At 41.7% G+C, this 12,233-nt stretch overlaps 2 protein-coding genes across 5 annotated transcripts in view; one reads left to right on the forward strand and one right to left on the reverse strand.

Moving 5' to 3' along the window:
- Positions 1 to 12,233, reverse strand: part of ZNF219 (zinc finger protein 219) — a 110,172-nt gene that overhangs the window by 77,560 nt on the left and 20,379 nt on the right. The gene's annotated exons all lie outside the window — the stretch shown is intronic.
- TPPP2 (tubulin polymerization promoting protein family member 2) overlaps positions 9,339 to 12,233 on the forward strand; it is a 46,755-nt gene continuing 43,860 nt past the window's right edge. The window contains exon 1 of the mRNA XM_040416737.1: positions 9,339 to 9,413. The gene's annotated coding sequence lies outside the window, so the exon portion shown is untranslated. The remainder of the gene's footprint in view (positions 9,414 to 12,233) is intronic.

Genomic DNA, 12,233 nt, shown 5'->3' on the forward strand with positions numbered 1-12,233 from the left:
CTTCTATGCCGTGGTCAGCGCTGACCGCGGCATAGAAGGTGCATGCGGCGGGTGAGGAAACCCATCGGGTCCCCGCTCTGCTGTGGCGGGACCCGATGGGCGACAAGGCAGCCCAATGCCATGTACAGGCTGCCCAATGCCTTGCACGGCATCGGGACCTGCCTTCTACGGGTGCCCAGGAGACCCAGCCTCAGGCTCGCCTCCTAGGCAACCTGTTAGTGTATTACTCAGTGTAATCCACTAACAGGCAATGCATTACAATATAGATGTATTGTAATGCATTGCAGAGGGGATCAGACCGTCAAAAGTTGAAGTCCCAGAGTGGAACAGAAATAAAGTTTTAAAAAAAAAAAAGCAAAAAAAAGTGTTTTTAATAAAATAAATAAAGTTTCAAGTAAAAAAAGAAAAAAAACGCCACTTTCCCCTGATTTTATAATAAATAAAAAAAAAAGGCAAAAACACACATATTAGGTATTACCGCGTCCATCACGACCGGCTCTATAAATATATCACATGATCTACCCCGTCCGATAAACACCATAATTTTTTTATAAAAGCCATTTTTGTCACCTTACATCACAAAAAGTGCAACACCGCTATTGTGTTAAAGTGAAATAAATAAAAAAAAGTATACCGTATTTTTCACCCCATAAGACGCACTTTTTCCCCCCCTGCGTCTTTTTTGCCCCTGCATCTTATGGGGCGAATACTAATGAAACGCTTCCATTATGGAAGCGCTTCATCAGTACCGGAGGACCGGGAAGCGGTGAAGGCTCTGTACTCACCGCTTCCTGGTCCTCGGCTCGGCTATTAGCTGTGCAGGGCTGCGCACAGCGTGAGGGCGCTCTGTGACCTCACACTGTGCGCCGCAATACACAGTCGATAGCAGGATGAAGAGGATCGCGATGGTAAGGAGCGGTGGCGTACAGGAGCAGGAAAGGTGAGATTTTTTTATTTATTTGCACTGGGGGCTAATGGCTGACTATATGGGGCTAATGGCTGAATATATGGGGCTGATGGCTGACATTTGGGGCTGATGGCTGACATATAGGGGCTGATGGCTGACATATAGGGGCTGATGGCTGACACATGGTGGCTGATATAGGGGGGCTGATCTGAGGCATTGGGGGTCTGATTGACATTAGGGGTCTGATTGGGGCTGTAAGCTGAGGTCTGATTAACTTTAGTGGTATGATTGTTGGTCTGACCTGAGGTGTAATGGAAAATATTTTTTACTTATTGTTCTCCTCTAAAACCTAGGTGCGTCTTATGGGCCGGTGCATCTTATAGGGCGAAAAATACGGTACTTATTAGGGCACTTTCACACTTGCGGAAATCTGTGTGCAAACGGATAGCATTTGTAGACGGTCTGGAAGCGGATCCGTCTAACAAATGCATTGAAACACTGGATCCGTCTCTCCGGTGTCATCTGGAAAAACTGATCCGGTATTTTAATAAATTTTTATTTTTTAAAGGTCTGTGCATGCGCAGACCGGAAAACCGGATCCGTTTTGCCGGAGCCGGCATTAATGCATTTCAATGGATAATAATGCCGGATCCGGCATGTGTTCCGGAAATTTGGACGGATAAAATGCCGCAGCATGCTGTGGTATTTTCCTATTTTCTCCGGTTAAATACCGTAAGAGTGACTGAACTGAAGACATCCTGATGCATACTGAACGAATTGCTCTCCATTCAGAATGCATTAGGATAAAACTGATCAGTTTTTTTCCGGTATTGAGCCCCTAGGACGGAACTCAATAGCGGAAAAGAGTGACGCTAGTGTGAAAGTACCCTTAGGTATCGCCACGCCCGTAATAACCAGCTCTATATAAATATCACATAACCTAACCCCTCAGCTGAACACCATAAAAAAATGAAAACAGTGCTAAAAAAAGCAATTTTTTTTGTCGCCTTACATCACAAAAATTGCAATACCAAGCAATCAAAAAGGCGCATGCCCCCCCAAAATAGTACCAATCAAACCGTCACCTCATCCCGCAAAAAATGAGAGCCTACCTAAGACAATCGGTCAAAAAATAAAAAAAACTATGACTCTCAGACAATGGAGACACTAAAATATGATTTTTTTGCTTCAAAACTGCTATTATTGTGTTAAAGTGAAATAAATAAAAAAAGTCAACATATTAGGTATTGCCGTGTCCGTAACATCCTGCTATATAAAAATATTACATGACCTAACCCCTCAGGTAAACACCATAAAAAAATTTAAAATAAAAACAGTGCCAAAAAAAGCTATTTTTTGTCACATAACATCACATAAAGTGCAACACCAAGCGATCAACAAGGCATATATAGTACCAATCCAACCGACACCTCATCCCTCAAAAAATGAGATCCTACCTAAGACAATCGGTCAAAAAACAAAAAAAGCTATGGCTCTCAGACTATGGAGACACTAAAACATCATTTTTTTGGTTTCAAAAATGCTCTTAACGTGTAAAACTTAAATAAATAAAAAAAAAAGCATACATATTAGGTATCCATAACGGTCTGCTCTATAAAAATGTCACTGTAAAAGAATGGGACACTTATGTAATGTGATCTGCGCGCTTCTTATTGATATGCAATATTGCTGAAAATCACTTAGGAAATGCATATATGTAAGATTGCATTTAATCGGTTGTTGTAATCATATGTTATGTCTTGCTAAACATTGTTTGATATTTTGATACTCTGGAAATGATATATCTATTTTAATAAAAATGATATTTGAAAAAAAAAAAAAAATGTCACATGACCTAACCCCTCAGGTGAACTCTAAAAAAAAAAAAAAACTGTGCCAAAACAACCAATTTTTTGGTCACCTTACCCCATAAAGTGTAATAATGAATGATCAAAAAATCATATGTACCCAAAAATGGTACCAATAAAACTTCCTGCAAAAAACGAGCCCCTGTACAAGACGATCGGCAGAAAAATAAAAAATAAAACACAAAACATAATTTTTAAAAAAAAAATGCTTTATTATGTAAAACTGAAATAAACAAACAAAGAAAGTAGACATATTTGATATAATGGCGTCCGTAACAAAATGCACATGATCTACGATGTCAGATGAATGTTGTAAAAAATAAAAACGGTGCCAAAACAGCCATTTTTTGGTTACCCTGCCTCACAAAAAACGTAATATAGAGCAATTAAAAATCATATGTACCCCAAAATAGTACCAATAAAACTGGCACCTTAGTGCCCCTAGTTTCCAAAATGGGGTCACTTTTTGGGAGTTTCTACTGTAAGGGTGCATCAGGGGGGCTTCAAATGGGACATAGCGTCTAAAAACCAGTCCAGCAAAATCTGCCTTCCAAAAACCATATGGCGCTCCTTTTCTTCTGCGCCCTGCTGTGTGCCCTTACATCAGTTTACGACCACATGTGGGGTGTTTCTGTAAACCGCAGAATCAGGGTAATAAATATTGAGTTTTGTTTGGCTGTTAACCCTCGATGTGTTAAAGAAAAAAATGGATTCAAATGGAAAATCTGCCAAGAAAGTGAAATTTTCACATTCCATCTCCCTTTTCCTTTAATTCTTGTGGAACACCTAAAGGGTTAACAAAATTTGTCAAATCAGTTTTGAGTAACTTCAGCGGTGTAGTTTCTACAACTGGGTCATTTATGGGGGATTTCCACTATGTAAGCCCCACAAAGTGACCTTAGACCTGAACTGGTCCTTAAAAAGTGGGTTTTGGAAATTTTAAGAATTGCTTCTAAAATTCTAAGCCTTCTAACGTCCTAAAAAAATAAAATGACGTTTACAAAATGATGCCAACATAAAGTAGACATATGGGGAATTAGGGATCAACCGATATTGATTTTTTAGGGCCGATACCGATAATTTGTGAACTTTCAGGCCGATAGCCGATAATTTATATCGATATTCTGGGAATTTTTATTTTTGAAAAAAATAAATTTCCTACACAAATCTGCTGAAAATTTATATTTATTGTTAATGTGTATTTTTTTATTTTTTTGTAAATCTTTCTTTTTCATTTATTTTTGTGTTTGTTTTTTTTTTACTAACTTTTAGCCCCCTTAGGGACTAGAGCCCTTGTCCTATTCACCCTGATAGATCTCTATCAGGGTGAATAGAATCTCACACTGTCCCTGCTGCTCTGTGCTTTGTGCACACAGCAGCATGGAGCTGAACATGGCAGCCAGGGCTTCAGTAGCGTCCTGGCTGCCATGGTAACCGATCGGAGCCCCAGGATTACACAGCTGGGGCTCCGATCGGAGGAGCAGGGGAGAGGGGATCCTGTGGCCACTGCCACCAATGATTAATACTGGGGGTGGGGGGGGGGGGGCGCACTGCGCCATCAACGTTTTTTATACTGGGATGGGGGTGGGGGGCACACTGCGCCACCAATGATTAATACTGGGGCGCTTGGGGGGGGCGTACTGCGCCACCAATGAAGAGAAATCTCTCATTAATTCATATACAGGAGGCGGGAGCTGGCTGCAGAATCACATAGCCGGCTCCCGACCTCTATGAGCGGTAGCTGCGATCCGCGGCACCTAAGGGGTTAACTACCGCAGATCGCAGCTACCGCTCATAGAGGTCGGGAGCCGGCTATGTGATTCTGCAGCCAGCTCCCGCCTCCTGTATATGAATTAATGAAAGACTTATCTTCATTGGTGGAGCGGTGGCCACAGCCCCTCCCCTTCTTTTGTCCTCTCTCCTCTAATTGGCGGCAGTGGCAGCGGCAGCAGCAGCACAGGGGGAGGGAGACACTGCTTCCTTCTCCCCTGTGCTGCTGAGGGAACACGGAGAGCGCTGAGAGCAGCGCGTTCTGTGTTCCCAATACGTTATCGGTATATCGGCAAAATAGATGCCGATACCGATAACGGTCAAAATCCTGAATATCGGCCGATAATATCGGTAAAACCGATAATCGGTCGATCCCTATGGGGAATGTTAAGTAATAAATATTTTATGAGGTATCACTTTCTGTTTTAAAAGCAGAGAAATTAAAATTTTGCATTTTTCTGAATTTTTGGTAAATTTGGGATTTTTTTTTATAAATAAAGGTGAAATATATTGACTCATGAAGTACAATGTGTCACGATAAAACAATGGCTTGGATAAATGGCTTGGAATGGCTTGGATAAATAAAAAAGTGTTCCAAAGTTATTACCACGTAAAGTGACACATGTCAGATTTGCAAAAAATGGCCTTGGCAGGAGGGCGAAAATTGGCCCGGGGTAGAAGGGGTTAATGTACAGTACAGACCAAAAGTTTGGACACACCTTCTCATTCAAAGAGTTTTCTTTATTTTCATGACTATTAAGGCATCAAAACTATGAATTAATACATGTGGAATTATATACATAACAAACAAGTGTGAAACAACTGAAAATATGTCATATTCTAGGTTCTTCAAAGTAGCCACCTTTTGCTTTGATTACTGCTTTGCACACTCTTGGCATTCTCTTGATGAGCTTCAAGAGGTAATCCCCTGAAATGGTTTTCACTTCACAGGTGTGCCCTGTCAGGTTTAATAAGTGGGATTTCTTGCCTTATAAATGGGGTTGGGACCATCAGTTGCGTTGAGGAGAAGTCAGGTGGATACACAGCTGATAGTCCTACTGAATAGACTGTTAGAATTTGTATTATGGCAAGAAAAAAGCAGCTAAGTAAAGAAAAACGAGTGGCCATCATTACTTTAAGAAATGAAGGTCAGTCAGTTAGCCGAAAAATTGGGAAAACTTTGAAAGTAAGGGCTATTTGACCATGAAGGAGAGTGATGGGGTGCTGCGCCAGATGACCTGGCCTCCACAGTCACCGGACCTGAACCCAATCGAGATGGTTTGAAGTGAGCTGGACCGCAGAGTGAAGGCAAAAGGGCCAACAAGTGCTAAGCATCTCTGGGAACTCCTTCAAGACTGTTGGAAGACCATTTCAGGTGACTACCTCTTGAAGCTCATCAGGAGAATGCCAAGAGTGTGCAAAGCAGTAATCAAAGCAAAAGGTGGCTACTTTGAAGAGCCTAGAATATGACATATTTTCAGTTCTTTCACACTTGTTTGTTATGTATATAATTCCACATGTGTTAATTCATAGTTTTGATGCCTTCATAGTCATGAAAATAAAGAAAACTCTTTGAATGAGAAGGTGTGTCCAAACTTTTGGTCTGTACTGTATGTCTCTGTGTAAATAAACAAATTAAAAACAAGTGTGTGTAAACAAACACATTAAAATCAATAGGTAAGTGTGCTGTCCATAGAAAATGTGTATAGTACACGTCCGAGAAAAACGGAAATGTGAAAACAGGGCCCAAGAATGAAGGTCCAGCCTTATTATGTTCTGATGTCTCCAGGACAAGCGAGTCAGAGACCAGATTTCACAGACACGCAATCCAACAGATCTGTCATAATCTATGCTTGATATGCTATCATTATACATTACATTTTTTAAACCCAGTGACGGGCGCGTTTCGATCCCTGTAACAATGTATATGCAGGGTGGCTTCTATTTCGGTGTCAGCCACGCTGAATAGATATCTTTTCCATTCATGCAAATTGTATTTGCTGAAAATTGTTTGCATTTGCCCAGTCGGTTCCATCAGTACACGGAGCAGGGATGGCTTTATTAGGGACAGAGAGGTGACAGATTTTTAGCTCCCCCCCCCCCCCCCTTCTATACATAGTGACAATGGTCCTGCTCTGCCGTACACACCGCCCAAGTGCAATGGGTAATGTGATGCTCCATTTGCTGCCTCAATCAGCAGAATGGTTACGTCCACCGCTGACACATCCACATATATCAGTTTTATAGACTGCAGTGCACACTGTGAAATAATATACAGATGATCATGTTATATGACCTGGATGTATGCTGCGCACCGTGCCCTTGATAGGATTTCACCTCATTTACATGACATTTGGAGGAGGAAGCCCCGGGACGGCGAGGTGCTCTTTTTTGAAGGGGTCGGACGCAGGGGGAACCTCTTCTAAAGTGATGAAAGTGATACAGTGTGAATGCAGGTCTGTGACACCCACGTGATGTGATGACTGCGGCCTGCTGGATCAGGAATAGCACAGGGTGCATCTGTGTCTGATTGAGGTGCTGTGACAGAGCTGTGTGTGTTTGTTTGGGGCAGGGTGGGGGGGTGGAGGGTAGAGGGTTGCCATAGAAACAAGTCGTCTAAAACAGGACGATGAATATTTATCATCTCTAATGAATATTAATAAGATTGATTGAATAATCAGGGTTTCTTCTCTCGTAACGCAGCTCTGCAGATGGAATATTAACACTACAGTCGCCCTGTTTATTCCCATATCAAAGTCACCCGAGTGACGCAAGAGGCATTCGCCTTCCTCAAATACATCAAACAATGCACCCCCTATAGCATTGGCATTGTATGCCTTTAATCACATGGGTTTGGTTTAACCCTTTCATCCACTACATGACAAGTTATTTGCAGTTTTTCAGGCATGTGAGCAAAAAAAAAAAAAAAAAGATTATGGATGCAGGAAGGATTTATACTACGACCTCTCTATGGACCGGTGTCTAGGGAAAGTCTATTTTTTCGTAGCCTCCTTCTATGCACAAATGGATTGTAAGCTGACATGTATACCAGAATATTCTTTTTAGAAAATTAAGAGCTACTGAGTGTGACGTCACTAATGCAATCATTCCTGGACGTGACTGCGGCTTCAGTGCAATATGGCACTCAGATGCTGCAGAACCTCTTTGTGAAAAGGATGCAATAGTCAGTGACTAACTGAATAATACAAATATCCCTCCTCTGAACCAGCGGCAGTGCCCTCCTTACAGTGGCAGCCGTAATAAATGCCCTCTTACAATGCCAGCTACGAATACTTCCATACATTGTTAGTCGCAATGAGCCCCATGACCCCCAACACTGCTAGCCGTAATGCTCCCCAAAACATTCTCCGTACACATAGCGCCCAATACAGTGCCAGTTACAATGCCCCAACATCGGGTCACCAAGTGCCTCCAATATGCTCCAGCCACAGTACCTAAGACAGCATTAGCCATTGTCAGCCACTGGTTCCACAAGAGCCCCCAAAAAGTGTAAGGCTACGTTCACACTTGCATTGTTAATTTCGGTACTGAGAGACGGCAGAGGATCTCAATAGCAGAATTAAACGGGTCAGTTCTGATATTGCACATCAGGATGCATCTTTTCCGTTAGGATGCGGTTGTGTGAATCAAAACGGAAAAAAACCGGATCCGGGCTGGGGTCCTAGGGAGCAGCCAAGTATAGTCAAGTGATAAAGGACAGAATCAGACACTATATTGAACTGATACTGGATTACTGTGAGTCTGAGGCCTATCACCTGGCTGCTGCGTCTACAGGATGTAAGATACATTTATAAGTGCCTAAATCCTCTATATATGCATGGAAGACAGCGACAGCAATGGTTTCCCTGCACAGCTACCTCTCAACGCTAGGTGTGCCTCCATATTATGTATCCGAATTACTGCAAATTTCGTACTCTTCCTTGGCTAAAAATACCCCAAAGTGCTAAGGGTAGTATTTTTATTCCACCGGAATAGTACACCAGGAACAGACTACTATTCTAATATCCATCGTTGTTACTTTATCTGTCTTTCTTCTATAATTTCCACAACACTGCCCCAGCTCATTTTATTCATAGTCTGATGACCTAGATAAGTCAAGCCCAGACTACGCGTAAAACACACCATCATTCTCTCTCTCTATCTATCTATATATCTACCTATTATCATGTATTATCTATCTATCTATCTATCTATCTATCTATCTCCTATCTATCTATCTATCTATCTATCTATCTGTCTCATATCTATCTGTCATCTCATATCTATCTATCTATCTATCTAAAGTAGCAAAAACCTTTTGTGCGAGGTTCGCACAGATATCAAATAAGTATTCATTGGATATCATCTTATTGAATGTAGAGTATTTGCAATAAGAGATCTGTAATTTAAAGTTGAGTTTGGAACAAACAGAAGGGGAGCTCAAGTTACTGTTAACACAAGAAGATATGGAAAAGTACCTTACCAATTGTAACAACCATTTTGATAAGCTTAAGTGTGATCTACAATCGACCAAAAGGAAAACGTGGCAGAGGGATATAGAGGACTATACTACTGGATTTGTGTATTGCTTGCAGGGAGAACAGAAGAATATTAAAAAGGGTTTTAGGAAAATGGAACGAACCCCCTTTAAGAATAAAGGAGCGGGACAGTTCGGCTACGCCATCCATGGGTGTTTCTCCGGAGGTGGTTATATCCTCTAATAACAATGATACCTCTACTCCCATAACCCGTTTTTTAGGTCAGGATCCGGATCCCACCAGACCAGACGAGGAGGCAAGAAGCAGCAGAAATGGCGGAAGAAAAAAGCAGATGAAACCACAGAGAACCATGCGGAAGAGACAATAGTGGTAAATATTTCATCCACTACATTAACCCCTGTGCAACTGTCCGTCCTTGAAAAAGGGCTGTCATTTTGTCCATCTAGGAACATTGATTGGTTCCAGCTTGAGCTTGATTTACATAGATTTTTTAGAGCAATAAGATTAAAATGATGGTTTGATAAGCAGACCACTGCAGTGCCTGTGTGTGACTCTGAACTTACACTTAATAGTGTTCAGCTACATTTGAAGAGTGATTTTACACCATCTGTTAATCATGTTGCTCTTGATACCTTTGTGAATGCTGTTAGATCAGATTTGGATACGGCTGAGTATGATAGGATGTGTTTTAAAAGAAATATGACATCCAGTGAGACCAATGCCCTGAAGGAGCTTTCTAACAACCCATGTCTGACCATTAAACCGGCGGACAAGGGTGGGGCAGTGGTCGTCATGGATATGGTTGACTATGTGAGTGAAATCAATCGCCAACTGAATGATGAGGAAGTATATCGTAGATTACCAAGCGATCCCAAATTTGAATTCTTGAGAAGAATTCGGACGATACTTGATTCTGCTAAAGAGTAGGGTGTAATCGATGATAGGTTATACTCTTTTCTTTATGTGGATCGTCCTAGAACTCCGGTAATATATATATTGCCAAAAATACATAAGTCGCTTATATCTCCGCCAGGCCGCCCCACAGTGTCAAGGCTTTGGTTCCCTCTTTTCTCAGATTGCCATTTTTTTGGATAGGATTCTGTCACTGTACGTACAGAGGGCAAGGTCATATATACATGACAAACGGTTCTTAATCATGATCATGATTAAGAACAGTTTGGTTTGAATCATGTCGGTCAGACGGGAGGTGATGACCACTGCTTTTGTACATTGACTATATCCACGATGGAATAAAGATAACGCAGCGCTTTAACATACTACGTGCTGGACGTTTCTTCTGTTTCAAGTATTGACCCAGAGGTCAAATTTACACTTGTTGCTTCGGAGGCGGAAATCCAATTTTTGGATGTGACAGTAAGGAGATCAGGCGATTATTTATGTACGGACCTTTTTACTAAGGTGACGGATAAGAATACCTTGCTTAGGTATGATAGTTGTCATCCTAGGAGTATGATCAGGTCATTACCGTACAGTCAGCTGCTTAGGGTCAAGAGGATAGTGCAGAATGAGAAGGTAGTTGCCGATAGATTGACAGAGATGGGGACAAGGTTTGTTAGGAGAGGTCATCCTAGGAAACTTATACAACAACATACATCTAAGGTCCAAATGCATTCTAGAAGATCTATATTGGAAAAAGAGGAAACACAGGTGGATGGCGCGAAACGTATTCCCTTTATCACATGGTTTTCACCGTTGAGCAATAAGATCAGTGATATTTTGAGGAAACATTGGCCCATTTTGGGCAGCAATTTTAAACATGTCCCAGAGTTTGTTCATCCTCCATTGATGTCCTACAGGCGTACGCGTAATATCAAGGACCAGCTGGTATGAGCGGATATTGGTACAAAAAAGGTCTCGTTTAGGTCTTATTTTGGTGCATCAAGAAAGGGTTGTTATCCCTGTCATGGATGTGTAAATTGCAGTGAAAAGTTAAGGAAGGATCCCGGAGACAGATAAAGTCCTCTTTCAGCTCTTCTTTATTAGTTATGAGCAGTAGACAGACATAACCATCAGATACACGGCAGGATTGACGCGTTTCGGGTGAGTACCCTTAGTCGTAACAAATTGCTAAGTGTGGCCCCTCAATATAAAGGAGTTGAAAGCACCCCTCCTCCAATAGGGAGGGACTGGTTTCAAGCAACATCCGTTGCAACACACCTAGACACACCTTTTTTCTCAGCTTACATCAATCAATTTGTGATTAGTAAAACACTGTGCGAGCCTTCATTTGACGTGTTAACCCCGGGTTGCCCCTTGTCTTCGTTCAGCAGAAACCGCACAGTGTGAATACTCCATTGGTTCATTCATAAAAAACATATAATATGTATATAAAAACCTGATACAAAAATTTATACAAAAACAAATACAATGGCCTTTTGCCTTTGCAAAAGGCCATTGTATTTGTTTTTGTATAAATTTTTGTATCAGGTTTTTATATACATATTATATGTTTTTTATGAATGAACCAATGGAGTATTCACACTGTGCGGTTTCTGCTGAACGAAGACACGGGGCAACCCGGGGTTAACACGTCAAATGAAGGCTCGCACAGTGTTTTACTAATCACAAATTGATTGATGTAAGCTGAGAAAAAAGGTGTGTCTAGGTGTGTTGCAACGGATGTTGCTTGAAACCAGTCCCTCCCTATTGGAGGAGGGGTGCTTTCAACTCCTTTATATTGAGGGGCCACACTTAGCAATTTGTTACGACTAAGGGTACTCACCCGAAACGCGACAATCCTGCCGTGTATCTGATGGTTATGTCTGTCTACTGCTCATAACTAATAAAGAAGAGCTGAAAGAGGACTTTATCTGTCTCCGGGATCCTTCCTTAACTTTTCACTGCCTGCCACGGGAACACTTCCCCAGGGCCTCTGGAGCCGGGACCATACAAAAGACCAGATAGGTGAGCTGGAATATTTCTTTCTTTCCATGTGTAAATTGCCCTTTGATGTTAAAGGGCCCTACTTTTGCCCATCCACGGACAGGGGATGAGTGTGTAATCAAACATTATTTGACTTGTGACTCCTCATACGTTGTGTACTTACTGGAATGCCCTTGCCATCTCCTCTATGTGGGTGAAACCACGTGGGACGTTAAAACAAGGTTGAATCAGCATAGGTACACGATTAGGGAAAAGAAACTGGACTTACCGGTGTCCAAACATTTT

Source organism: Bufo bufo, chromosome 2, assembly GCF_905171765.1.
Source record: "Bufo bufo chromosome 2, aBufBuf1.1, whole genome shotgun sequence".
Lineage (NCBI taxonomy): Eukaryota > Metazoa > Chordata > Amphibia > Anura > Bufonidae > Bufo > Bufo bufo.